Raw genomic sequence first — 15,273 nt, 5'->3', positions numbered from 1 at the left:
TTAATATACGAGCAGTTAAGCCCGGCTTTGCTCGGGCCCTATGTACTGTTAATAACTTGCCCTGCGTGTGACTCAAATCTTTTAAACTTTGACCCTTTGGCAGCCAAATTTTCGGCCAAAATCCAATTAAAAAGCTTTCCCTATGTCTGAATACACTTTATGTCAAATTTCAAATGTTTAGACCAAAATTTTGTCTGAGTAATTTCGTAGAGACCACAGAGGTCAAATTTGATTAACTTTTACCACAATTTTGACTCCTTAACATTTATTATTTTGGTGTCAAATAAAAATAAAAAGTGTTACCCATGCCCAAGTTATTTACATCTAAGATTTCAAGTCTTTAGGCCAAAAATCGGCAGAGGTCAACTCTTTCAACTTTGACTTTTTGGCAGCCAAATTGTTGCACCAAAACTTATTAAAATCCTTGCCGCCTGTCTGAATATTCGTTATGTCTAAATTTCAAATGTTTAGACAAAAAATTGGCTGAGTAGTTTGCTAGAGACCTCAAAGGTCAGATTTTTTTTAACTTTGGCCCTTTGGCAGCTCAAATTTTCGAACCAATCCGATTAAAAAGCTTGCCCTATGTTTGAATACCCTTTATGTAAAATTTCAAATGCTTAGACAAAAAATTGGCTGAGCAATTTGGTAGAGACCGCAGAATCAAGTTTTTAAAAGCTTTGACACCAATTTGGACTGCTTAACATTTATTTTTGGGTCTCAAATCAAATTAAAAAGTTTTATCCATGTCCAAGTAAGCTACACTTAAAATTTCAAATGTTTAGGCCCAAAACTGACGGAGGAGTTTGGTACAGTTTTCATGGTCAAATCGTTGAACTTTGACCCCGTGACGGCCGAATTTCTGGCCGGAAACCGATTAAAAAGATTTTCTCAAATCTCAATACTCCTTATGTCAAATCTTGAGTCTGTAGACCGAAAATTGAGTTATTTGGTAAGGCAATTTACACAGACACAGACACACACATGGAGACATTTTCACTTTTATAGATATATACTAGTAGTTCAGCCCGGCTCTGCTCGGACCCTATGTACTGTTCATAACTTTATGATCATATGTATATATTAAAAAGTGTGCATATGTATGGTAATGCCTTTGCTTCCTTAACTACCATAGAGAAAAGTTAGTAGAGACTGCAGAGGTAATATTTTTTTTAATTTGACCCCAATTTTGACCCCTTAACATTAATTGTTGGAGCTAAAATCAAATTAAAATGTTTCAACCATGTCCAGAAAACCTACATCTAAAATTTCAAGTGTTTAGACCGAAATTTGGTAGTGGGGTTTGGTAGAGTCTGCAAATGTCAACTATTTCAACTTTGACGTCTTGGCAGCGAAATTTTCGCTCTAAAACTGAGTAAAAAGCTTGCTGCACGTCTGAATACCTTTTATGTAAAATTTCAAATGTTTAGACCCAAAATTGGCTGAAGAGTTTGCTAGAGACTGCAAATGTAAAATCTTTTGAACTTTGACCCCTTGGCAACAAAATTTCCGGCTATAAGCCAATAAACAAAACTTGCACTATGTTTGAATACACTTTATGTAAAATTTCAAATATTTAGACCAAAAAATGGCTGAGTAATGTGGTAGAGACCGCAGATGTAATTTTTTTTAACTTTGACCCCAATTATAATTTTTTAGCGTTAATTGTTTTGGTTTCAAATCAAATTATAAAGTTTGATCCATGTCCAAAAGAAAGCCTACACCTAAAATTTCAAGTGTTTAGACCAAAAATTTACGGAGGAGTTTCGTAGATTTCTTAAAGGTAAAATCGTTGAACTTTTACTCCTTGACAGCCAAATTTCTGTCCGAAAACTGATTTAAAAGATTTTCCCAAATCTCAGTACCCCTTATGTCAAATCTCAAGTCTGTAGAACGAAAATTGATAGAGTTATTGTGTAGGGAAATGTACTACACATACAGACAGACATTTTCACTTATATATATATATATATATATATATATATATATATATGTGTGTGTGTGTGTGTGTGTGTGTGTGTGTGTGTGTGTGTGTGTGTGCACGTAAAGAACAGTATCTAGGGTCCGAGAAAAACTGGGTTGAACTGCTAATACAATGCTTAATATATACTTTTGTTTTTCCTTGCCGATTTGGAAGTGGGAATTTTCGGCGATACTTATCACCTTTATCGACCGAATACGAAATCTCCTGTATTTTACCTCTGAACGAAAATACTCATGGAAATAAAAAAAATTACCGAAAATATTACTGAAAATATAAATATATAAATTAACATTACAACTGGATTTTCTTTACATTGAAAAACGACCTTGTGTCTAACTTGTTCTTTCGCAAGAAGGCAAGTAACTCTAGGCGTACTACGCTTTGATCAGACGCGGAAGGATATTATTTGGCTGAGTGCTTTGGCATTTCCGAAATATCAGCAGCGCCGACTTATTTTCTAGCTGCGAATATTACTGTATTAATGGCGCAATGTTTTTTTTTGTTGTTTTTTTTATCACGATATTGAGTTCACACTTATTGCAAAGGGGAAACAGTGTTAATAGTCATTTTCATATTTCAGCAGTTACATGTGGAGTAATACAAAGTGTGTGATGTATTGTTTAGTCAAGCGGAGGTTGAAGTGATTTAAAATGTTTGCGAAATCGTTCAAAACCAGTAAAAATTTCACAAGAAAATTAACGGCGCTTCTACACTATTAGGACGAAATTTCGGAAATCGTAAAATTAATTTCACACGAAAACAATGGATACTACGTATTCCTCGTATTTTTAAGATGATTATATAAAAAAATTACGAAAATCGATAAGGTAGAAGATTATATAAAAAAAATTACAAAAATCGATAAGGTAGAAAATTATTTATCAAAGAAAATAAAAATAGAATTTGATTAAAACGATCGTAAGACACAGGGGAGTTCACAAGAGAGGTAATTTCCCGTTTTGATTTAAACAAGATGGCGGCAATTTCTCACCTGCTAACACGATTTTGTTTAATAATTCAGTATTACTCAGGTAATTTCGACTGCATAGTTTGGGAGTTACCATTGTAACTTATCAGAATTGACAACAAAAATCAGTTGAAACCATTTTTTTTTTTTTAATCTGAAAACTTTATCTATCGACTAAAAAATCTTGTCCCGATTCTGTAAAAGCACCAAATTAACATATGTTATTAATGATAGCACTTTCTATTCTGCTGTTGTTTCTCGCCAATCTCACTCGGACCAGCTAAAATATGCAGCTAATCTAGAAATTAGTCTGTGTTCTGGTGTTGATTAGGATGCGAAATGGCTTGTTTCGTTTGAGACTCAATCCAGGTCTTTTAATTGTAGATGTGCCCCATTTCGTTCTGAGATTCTCATGGATGATCTATCTATAGAATAGAAATTGAGTCTGAAACTTTTTGGTGTTTCTTTGTACTTAAATTTTCCTGGATTGAAATCATAAATTTGATATATTTCCGACGTAACGCGTCTCCGTCCGTCTGTTTTTTCCTCTCCTTTTCTCTCTATATCTTTCTTTATCACTCTCTATATATACTAATATCTCTTTCTTTCTCTCCCTCTGTCTATATATATATATATATATATATAGAGAGAGAGAGAGAGAGAGAGAGAGAGAGAAAGAGAGAGAGAGAGAAAGCGTAGAACCTCGGCATACGGCATTAAAAATTAGTAACAAAATACAGTATATAATATACATGTATATAAATCAAAAAACATTATAAATGACACCGTAAGGCGAGGCAAATACCGTAACCAGAGGCCGGAAAAACATCATATTTCACATTATAACCTAAAAGAAAGAAAACGTATCCGACGGCCACCGTGTCCCGGAGTTCTACTGCATATATATATATACATACATACATATATATATATATATATATATATATATATATATATATATATATGTGTGTGTGTGTGTGTGTGTGTGTGTGTGTGTGTGTGTACTTTGTCGTTAAAATTTCATCCAAAAAAGATAATTTTTCAGAACAGAAATTTATTGTTTGAACAAAGAATACAGTTGAGATTTTTTTCCGTAACACATAGATTTTCGAAGTAGGCTCATCTCATAAGAGGAAAAGTCGTTAGCAAATATTATATCTAATTCGATCTAATTCTAAAAGTATAGGTTTCTAAATTAGTGTTTAGCAAGTCTATAATCTGTTTACTAAAATCTCATAGAAATATTAGCTTGCGTTACGCATATTCTTTTCGAATTTACTTACTTTCAGATAACCCTCATTCTAAGAAAATGAATCGCAACAAATTTTATTTTCCAAAAAAAGGGGCCCTGTCGGTGGGGCATTAGAATACGCCGACTGCCCCCCTGCAGAGGGTAAAAGTCCCTCAATGGGGGTCCTGGGTATGACCTTAAACTATATCCAGTGGTGAGGCCCCAGCTTGTGGGATTTGGGGAGTGTGGAGCCACCCTTTAATTACCATTGCTCCTAGGTCCACTATGACCCGGAGTGGCAGTACCTGTTAGGGTCCCAACTATGGGTTAAATAGAAACCGACGTGAAAACAGCAAATATATTCTATTAAAAAAAATTTTCTTCAAAACCTTTGGATTCGGCAATAAATAACCCGAAAAGGGTTGATATGCCATAAAACAAAAACAACCAACCAACCAAAAAAAGGAGAAACGGCTGCTACCACTTTCAAAGAAACTTGCAAAGTATATAGTTACAAGACTATAGCAGAATCAACTTTTCGGAAATGTTTTGCAAAATTCAATAATAAGGAGAAGAAGAAGAAGAAGAAGAAGAAGAAGAATGAGATTAAGAGCTCAGCATGTGAGCTATCTAGTTGATAACATCAACGATGTGGTTAAATAAGAATGTCTTTAATATGGTATTGCATATGGTATTATCTCACAATTTAACCGAGTCATATAGATAAATAAATATACAGAGATAGCGCGAGAGAAAGAGAGAGGAATGGGGGAAAGATAGTAGAATCGGTTTAATAAATCTCAAACGTCTGTGCGTGTGTGTTCGTATGTCCATTAAAAACATTTGTCATCTGCATCGTAGAGGCACAAACGCGGCATCTTTAGAAAGAGCGATCGCACGGACAAAAAATATCGAAGAATTTTTTTTTTTTTTTTTAAATTCAATTTTCACCCCAAACAAGGCACAGTGCCACTTTGAAGCAGGGGGCTACTATCAGGGACTTAATTAGCAGGGTCATTATGAAGGGGGATGAGTAGAAAGATGTTTGCTAACATTACACTTGAACTTCTGCATATCAGTGCAGTTGGGAAAGCAGAATCCCGGAAGGGAGTTCCAAAAACCCGCAGTTCTGGGGAAGAAACTATTGGAGTAAAAGGCTTTCTTGCACCTAGGGATCTCTACTGTAAAGGGATGAGACTTAGTAGCTTGTCGGGTTTGTCGGGGGTAATTACGTCGGGGAGGTACAAGTGTTTGCAGTTCGTCAGAGCATTCGCCATTAAAGTATTTGTAGAACAGGCAGAGGGATGTAGCATCTCGTCGATGGGACAGAGGCTTAAGCCTAGCTGACAGTTCAGGACCTATCAGGTTGGCGACTCTCTTTTGAACCCTGTCCAGGAGCGAGAGACAAGCAGCAGATGCACCAGCCCAGATGTGACAACAGTACTCCATACATGGGCGAATGGTGGCCTTATAGAGGTATAGGATACTATCAGGCGTAAGTAGTTTTCTAGCACGGTAGAGGGAGCCCACCTTCCTTGCAGCAGCCTTGGCAATGCTCTCAATGTATCTATTCCAGTTCATATTCCCTGTAAACGTTAGGCCGAGGAGTTTAAAAGAAGTACTTTCAGGCAATGTGTTCTTGGCCATTGCTATTGGTAGTAGAGAAGGTTTCTTGTAGTTATTGAAGGAAACAAGCTTAGTCTTAGTAACATTGAATGTGACCATCCATTTTTGTCCCCATTCCACTACAGAATTGGATAAAATCGTAAGTTATTTCGTGTAGAAATGTCGTTTTGTTTGAAAGGGGGTCAGATAAAAACAGTGCTTTCGATGCTGTTTGCAAACAGTGCATGCATGAACCGTCGTTCTTTCGTTTTAAATAGCTAAATTAGCGCGGTATAGCATCTGTGTTTTCGTCGGTCCATCGATAAGGCGTCCACTTACTAACTTAGATTATTCCAGTTTGCACCTGCCACACGTCAGAATTTTCTTGTTTTTTTTCTTTTTTGTTTGTTTGTTTGTTTCTTTCTTTCTTTCTTTGTTTTTGCATGTAAAACTTTTTTTTTTTTCACTTCTGGCTGATACCACCCAATTCCCGTTTTTTAACGTCGCTCTCGCTCTCGTTGTCACAACCGTCCCTCCTGCTTCTAAGTTTGTTTTTTTTTGTTTTTTTTACGATCGGGAAACGCTGTTGCCACATTTTTTACGACCGGCCAACGCTGAACGCCTTCCACTATTTTATTAATAAAGCTAGAAATAAATACTGGTATTGATTGAATCATTATGGAAAAGTAAAGGATAAAATTTTAAATTAGTAAATATGAAGGTTGTTTCATAAGCAAAACCTCCTATTATTTTACTAAAAAACAAAAACGTTAAACAGCTACGAAAACGGGAGTGATACCATTAAAACAAACAACATTTTGTGCTCCAGAATTTACTATTCTATATAATTACCACCATTCTTGCCAGAAATTCAATGATGCATCTCTGCTTCTGGCTCACGTCCATGAAAGGTGTTGCTTTCTTAAAAGTAGGTGCCGTTATTATGTGTAACAAAGAAATGAATCTTTAGGTCATAAATGCATAAGTTCATTCATCATACATATGATTTTCTGCAGATTCGTAAAATAATATACATAGAGAGAGGTAATCATATATATATATATATATATATATATATATATATATATATATGTATATATATATACGTGCGTATATAGATAGATAGATAGATAGATAGATAGATAGATAGATAGGTAGGTATGTAGGTAGGTAGGTAGTAGAATGTATTAATAAAGCTACAATAGATATAAATAGAAGCAATATTGAATAGTGAAAATTAGTATTGAAATATAGTAAATACGAGGGTTGTTCCGAAAGTAAAATTTTATGCAGATACATAAACTACTACATATATATCGAGAGAGAGAGAGAGAGAGAGAGAGAGAGATAATGATATATATGCATAGATAGATAGACAGATAGATAGATAGATAGATAGATAGATACATACATACATACATGCATACATACATACATACATAGAATTTATTAGTAAAGATAGATGAGATAAAAATGAAAGCAATATTGAATAATGACGAATAGTATTGAAAATCAATAAATACGAGGGTCGTTCCGAAAGTAAGGCCTCCTATATTTTAACTCAAATACAAAAACGTTTAAGAGCTAAGAAGAGAGGATTCGTTTAAAAAATAAATGCGTTCTATGTTTTATGTTAATAAGTATTTGGAGGACTCATCCATGCACAAAATATAAACTCTTCTGGACTATATAAATAGATCGAGAGGTGTCGACTCTCGTCGTAGTCTGTTTCTGTACTTCGTAGTACGCCATCTTGGTGTTGAGTACTGCGACTGTTGTTCTCTGTATATTCTGCTTCTCAATACAAATACTTTGTTTTAACCGATATGTGTGTATGCGTCTTTATTTGTAACTCTTTCAGGCAATAACAACTTGACGATGGGGAATTTAAATCCGAATTCAGAAAATGTATACTCACAACAACTCGGTGATGAGGAATTTAAATTCAGACATGACCACCATCAGAAAATCGGTTTCGAATAAAAAAAGGAAAAGGATAATATTATGCAAGTAATTACATATCCAAGCTATCGAACAACGTAGTAGCATTGTCAACAAACAAGATACCCTTTCAACTGGGACTACTACAAAAGTCTTTCAACTAATAGAGAAAAATCGTTTTGCCGAACATGAAATGAAAAAATTCTCAAAAACTGTACTTGAAAATATTTCCACATAAAACTAAAGAGAATAAATTGGTAAGTATTTTTTCTTTATTTTTTGCCTCTCGGATAAAAAAAAGTAATTAGTAATATCACAGTGCGTTTTTTCTTGAGTAAGTAAATTTCGCTATTGGAAAAAAGTTCACAAACTGGAGAAAGACGACAGGAAATTGGTTAATCCAACAGCAAGAAAAAATTAAAATTAAGCGATTACGTCTCAAAACTTGGATAGTAAAACAGCGTTGATAGGGAATACCATGGAGACCTTTCCCTACGTTCCTGATCACGATGAAACGTATGAAGACCTTTTCAATATCGATTGTAAAGAAAAAAAGTTTGATTGTTTTTACGAAAGCTAGAAACTGCGGAACACGACAGGTTTGTACGCTACATGCTACCTAAAAGAATTACATATCTGTTGTTCGCGGAAACAATGCATTTATTATGAGAACTTTTCATTCCCAATACGTCAGTATTGCACAAAAAATGGAAATGTTTTAATTATGCTACTTGGGACGATGAAGATTATTTAGCGTTTGCGTCAGTCGTAACGACTTAGACTAGAAGGATTATCGTAAAGGATTATAAATGGCTCATTTTCGCTCAAGGATTAGTGTCGAAATAAAATGCTAAGATAAGACGAGGAGTACTAGTGAAACTCGAAAGTGAACCCAATCCCACTCTACAGAAACTTTCGAAGAGTTACCTAAAGGGTGAAAAGCAATTCTGAAAACAGAGTAATCAAGCGTAGAATATGTCAGAAAATAAATAAAAAAATTAATCTTCTAAAAAAAAAAGAAAAGAAAACGTCTACCCACATTTTTAAAAATAAGCGGATCATACAGAAACAAAGGAAATTACCTCCAAGATATTGTAAATGATGTGAGGAATTACATTGGATTTATACTGAATGACACGTGTCAAAACTTTGGCAAGTTTGGTCATAAAATATCGCATTATAGAAGCAAAGGCAAAACAAAAAATAGAATTAGACAAATTCTAACAAAAAGTCACAAACGTTTACGCAAATACACAAGACTAATTACATATTTTTTGTTATTGGATATTGGGTCAGATTTTTTAATTAAAAATTTATAGAAGAAATTTAATAAACCGATTTTGCCGAAAACACTCAAGTCAACCCGCGCGATGACTGGCAATAAGATTCATTTAATTGGAGAATAAATTTGCCAGTAAATTTGAACGGATCAATTAAAACATTGAAGGTGTGCGTACTGGTTTGAATTAAATGAACAGTTTTAAACTTTATAATATATCAGCCAATATTTTCTATCAGAAAATATATAACTTGAAATGAAATCGAACAAAATCCCTTCGAAATCAAGCCGTTTATAAAAGACAACTAAAGACTTTTCAAATGAATTTTATACGCAAATGAGGGGAAAAATTAAAAGAATAACGCAAATAATTCAAAAAATAACGTAGGAGCAATTAAAAAATAAGCACAAAATAAAAACGCCACAGTGTTGTACAAAGTTATGTTTAAACACAAACAAAGATCGGACAAAACGTTAAGGAAATAGCAAAAACAAATATCCACCCGAGAAGCAAGCAGGACTGACAAATACGAAGATGGTTTGATAATACGAGCATCTTACATTTTAGTTTACCAGCAGTTTAACATTTCAGATTACAGTTTAACTTCACCTTGTTTAACCATGGGCAGTTTTAGGCAGGCTGTTAACATGTCTACATATATTAGCACCAGAATCTAAACATAGAATGGATGTATTCGATAGCCTCTTACAAATAGCATAAACATATCTGCTTACATAAAATCATTTAACTTATGTCGTTTCATATTCAGCTTCAATATTCCAGAATACATTCTCTAAAACAAGTTCTATTAATATAATATCAGATTATCATTAGATTTATGCTGATCCAAACAAGTTTAATTAATGATGGTTGTAATGCAGTTTAAAGATAGCTTTCTATCAGAAATACATACGTTTATTTGCGTCATATAATTAAAATTTCAATTATGTTGATAACTGCCATTTATTTTTCGAAAATTACATGCTAGTATCTAGGTACTAATCAATTAAAAAAAAATATTGCATAATAATTGCTTTACTTAACATTCTTTATATCTCCTCGAGCAACGCCGTGAAACCGGTCCTTCTAGGATATATATATATTATATATATATATATATATATATATATATATATATATATATATATAAAATGTAGATTCCATGAACAAAGCTTTTTTCTTAGAACTGCGCGGCTGTGGAACTCTCTGCCGCTTGCCTGCCCCCCCCCACCCGAATTCAACTTGGATGTCTTCAAGTCCAACACAAACAAATTCCTGATGAACCGCCCCCTTAAGTAATGACACCTTATCAAATCCCCAATACTAACTATTACTACGATACTATCCCATTGATTACTGTACACATAACAACCCTTATCCCCGAGTGGCTCCTGGGCCTTGATAAATGGTGACCCCTATGTAAAAAAAAAAATATATATATCCTGTTTTTGCAGCATCAATATCCAATTTCCCTTATTCTATGTAGCTAAAATGATTTAAAAACTTTAAAAACATTTTATCTAATTTTCTATGTTTATTAGCAAATCAGGTGCAAACCTTTTATAATATTTGCTAATATTTTTCCTCTGAGGAGATATATAAACATCGAAAACGCATGGGTTAAGGAAATATATTTTGCTATACTGTAGTCTTTGTCTTGAATACAATAAAATTTCTATATTCGAAATTTAACTTTTTCAAATCACATTTTTAAATTCCTAAATTATGATTTATTTGCTCTATTCAGTATATTGAGCAATTTTATTTAGCTATATATATATATATATATATATATATATATATATATTGTTTTATCGTTATTTCCATGGCAGATGCTCGTCTGAACTCCAATCTCTGGTCCCCCCTCGCCAATCTTTCACGAAAAACACCCGTCTAGCTGAATCCACTGTGAAAAATTTCCCCAACTCTATATCTGTGCCTAAATCAAAACGCGGATTCCATGAACAAAGCTTCTTTCTTAGAACTGCACGCCTGTGGAACTCTGTTCCGTCTGCCTGCTTCCCTCCGGACTACAACTTGGATGTCTTCAAGTCCAATGTTAACAAATTCCTAATGAACCGCTCCCTTAAGTAAACACTTCATCAAATCTCCTCACTAACTTAATGTACTTGCAATAACCCTTATCCCTGAGTGGCTTCCGGGCCTTGATAAGTGGTGATCACTGTGTAAAAAAAAAAAAAATATATATATATATATACCCCTCTCTTTGGGTAGAATACTCTTAGCGTTATGCGAAGCTCTCTGTTTGCTTGTTCGTAAATAAACAAGCAGGTCGAACACTGTGGACAAGTATCTATATAAATGGGCATTTGATAAGATCGTTTACGGGCACCGATCTCGTGTTCCGGAGGTTAGAACTGCCGACTATCAAGTAGATGATTGTAGGTTCAATCCTTGGCAAGAAATGAGTGCTAGTCTAGCCGCACTGATAGGCTGTGATACAGCTAAATAGTCTGGAGAGAGAGACGGAGAGAGAGAGAGAGAGAGAGAGAGAGAGAAAGGCGACTTTGTGACTGAGTTCGAATCCTTCGATCTATAGTAATTATCATTTAGCACATGGATGACTGCGTTACGATGAAAGACTAGTAATTTATGTTTATTTATTCAAATGTTGTTTTACAGGCTCTTTTCTTCCAAAAACGAAAAAGATTTATATATATATATATATATATATATATATATATATATATATATATATATATATGCATACGATTTATATATGATATATCCTTGGAATAATACTATGTGATCCTTAGATCCAATATGTATATGATATATATATATATATATATATATATGAATGTATGTATGTATGTATATGTATATATATAAATATATATATATTTCTGTAGAAATGTATTTTCTTATAATATATATCAATCCTTATTTAAGAAGCTCAATGTAATTACATAGCAATGTAGAGAATAAATGACAAAAAGTTATATTCCGAAATGCACGATGTTGACCATCTTATAATTTATTCCTTTAATTCAGTTGACTTATACAGTTCTTGACATTATCTTTTTCGTAGTGCAAAATCAATCACTTAATTATTATATCACTCAGTAATTCTATTATGCCCTTAACTCATTAGAAGAAATAGCAACAATCAATTCGTCAAAAGGAATTGAAGTGTGATTTGACATGATTAAAATCCGAAAATTGGAAGAGAAGCTGCAAATATCTTTATATTTTTCATTACGCCATATTGAATTTATATATATTCATATATATATATATGTATGTGCGTGTGTGTGCGTGTGTGTGTATGTGTGTGTGTGTGTGTGATCTATATATGATATATCTTTGGAACAATATATATATGATCCTTGTATCTATATGTATATGATCTATATATGATGATATATATATATATAGAAAAGGACGTATGCGTATGATGCCCTCTCCCGTATCGTATTCAGTTTTCAATCGCTCATGAACATCAAATATAACAAGTGACTTGGAGCAAAGTTCACACATCAAACAAGGGCGTGAATAATCTGATGTTTAAGTTGGGCATCTTTTTTAACTCTTCGTCTCTCTCTAGCATCTCGCAATTTACCTAGACAAGTTGTCGTAAAATTTATAAAGCCATTGTCAAAAGTCGCACGCCACCCTTTCCTTTCTTGTGCACAATTTTCGAAGTCTTGCTTACAGGGCATCTTTTCAATTTATCTTTGTATTTCAGCCACAACTTAAACATGAGAGATTTCGGTATTCTTCACTCAGCCATGATAACAACGTAGTCAGACCATTTAACACACATACACATACGCATATATATATATATATATATATATATATATATATATATATATATATATATATATATATAGGAAATTTATTACTGTGAGTCCAGAATGAGTTTACAAATTGTTTCAACTAGAGGAAAATCCTCAAAGAGAGGAAAAATCCAACTAGCATCATCAGAATTCATAGATGTCCATCTATGAATTCTGATGATGCTAGTTGGATTTTTCCTCTCTTTGAGGATTTTCCTCTAGTTGAAACAATTTGTAAACTCATTCTGGACTCACAGTAATAAATTTCCTATATACTGCTCTGACTACACATTGAGCACTTTAGTCCGGTTTTTTTTTTTTTTTCACCACTGGTAAATAAATATATATATATATATATATATATATATATATATACACACACACATACGCATATATATACACACATACGCATATATATATGTGTGTGTGTGTGTGTGTGTGTGTGTGTGTGTGTGTGTGTGTGTGTGTGTGTGTGTTGGGACGATTAATCACAATCGGAATCGGGAATCGGAAAAAGTCGGAATACTTAAGGGTATCGGAATCGGAAAAATTTTTTACTGATTTTCTGATGCCAAAAACGATTCTTTTAATTGTATTTTTTATTTGATTTTGTTTAAAGCTAAATCTTCCATTGCTATTAATACTGATAAAATAATAAACATTTATTGATTTTAAACCACCAGTGAAGCTAAAATCGATAGATCGTCCCCCACAAGTATATTTTTACGTTTAGGAAAATACTTGTACATTTAACATGTGTGTTTTTATGGTAATCGGAAAAAAATAAAACTATATAGTTAAATATTTAGAATTGTTGTCGTAATCGGTTATTGTATCGAAATCGGGAATTTAGTACGAAATCGGTAATTGTATCGAAATCGGGAAAAATTAGAATCGTACCATCACTAATATATATATATATATATATATATATATATATATATATATATATATATATGCATATATATGTGTGTGAGTGTGTGTGTGTGTGAGAGAGAGAGAGAGAGAGGCTGAGAGAGAGAGAGACTGAGAGAAAGAGAGAGAGTGAGTGAGAGAGAGAGGCTGAGAGAGAGAGAGACTGAGAGAGAGAGAGGCTGAGAGAGAGAGACTGAGAGAGAGAGAGACTGAGAGAGAGAGAGGCTGAGAGAGAGAGAGACTGAGAGAGAGAGAGACTGAGAGAGAGAGAGGCTGAGAGAGAGAGAGGCTGAGAGAGAGAGAGACTGAGAGAGAGAGGCTGAGAGAGAGAGAGACTGAGAGAGAGAGAGAGAGAGAGTGAGAGTCACTGATGACTCATAAAAAATTTAATTCAATCATGATTAGTTTGTCATAATTGACGAAAAATATCTAAGAAATTTCCCATGCGATATAATTGTTTTCCCTTAAATGAATTTCTTCCGATATCTGTAATTTCAGGTGTGTTCAAAAGTACAATTTGACGAACCAGCCATAGATTGGAATTATATTTCCGGTCTTTAATTAGATTGTCCGCGATTTTAACAAGAAAAAAAAACAGAATCGACAAAAAAATGTCGGAAATCAAATGATAATCATTGGTCGTGACTTATGAACGCTGTGCGCATGCGTGAATATGACGAGTGCTTATATTTTTCGGCCTATTCCAATCTGTTTTATAGCCTTATTACGTTTTATTATAATTAAATAGAGAGGAAGACGAAGAGGAGGGAGATACTATATATAATAATGGATGATTTGGCGAATAAATGGCTATGTAAAACTGACGATTTAAAATAAAAATTCAGCCCCAAAAGCGACAGCAAAATTTAAAATATATTTTATGCAATCAATATATGTCCCTTTGAGTTCATTTTCTATGGACTCGAAAACGGCTTACTTGATTTTTATGAAATTTCAAACGGAGGTACTTTATGTGCCTGGCAGTGTTCTTAGATAGGTTTTGTATCGGAAAATCTTCGATAAGTATCGATAATCGATACGCGTGATAATCCGATAAAAGAAGGAACAGGCGATTTCGATCAATCTTAACATCTTACACAGCCTAACATCACAAGTGCATTTGAAAAAGTTTTATTAACACACAAGCAGAATGGCTTCATGTATAAAATAAAACAGTAGGTTCTTTGATATGATAGGGGCGCGTTTGAAATGAATGTTTTCTGTTTAAAGCACAATTTCACAATGATGCTTGACTTTTCAAGTTTAAACTTAAATTCAAGCCATTATCGCCGCATAAGCAGTAAGGCCAGACGGTATGTTCTTTGATATGACAGTGGCGCGTTTGAAATGAGTGTTTCTGTTTAGAGCACAATTGCAGCATGATACTTGACATTTGCATTTAAAACTTTAATTGAAGCGATTAAATATGAAAATAATTTTATAAAATAAACAATAGGTTCTCTACAGTGCAATGTAGATTACAATATATTGTGAACTTAGTCACTGCGAGAGGCATGTGAAGTTTCCTCCAGGTGCATTACGGTGGTTCC

Source organism: Euprymna scolopes, chromosome 26 (assembly GCF_053919585.1).
Source record: "Euprymna scolopes isolate OS-2025 chromosome 26, ASM5391958v1, whole genome shotgun sequence".
NCBI lineage: Eukaryota > Metazoa > Mollusca > Cephalopoda > Sepiida > Sepiolidae > Euprymna > Euprymna scolopes.
The sequence above is the reverse complement of the archived record's forward strand: the minus strand, read 5'-3'. Positions refer to the sequence as shown.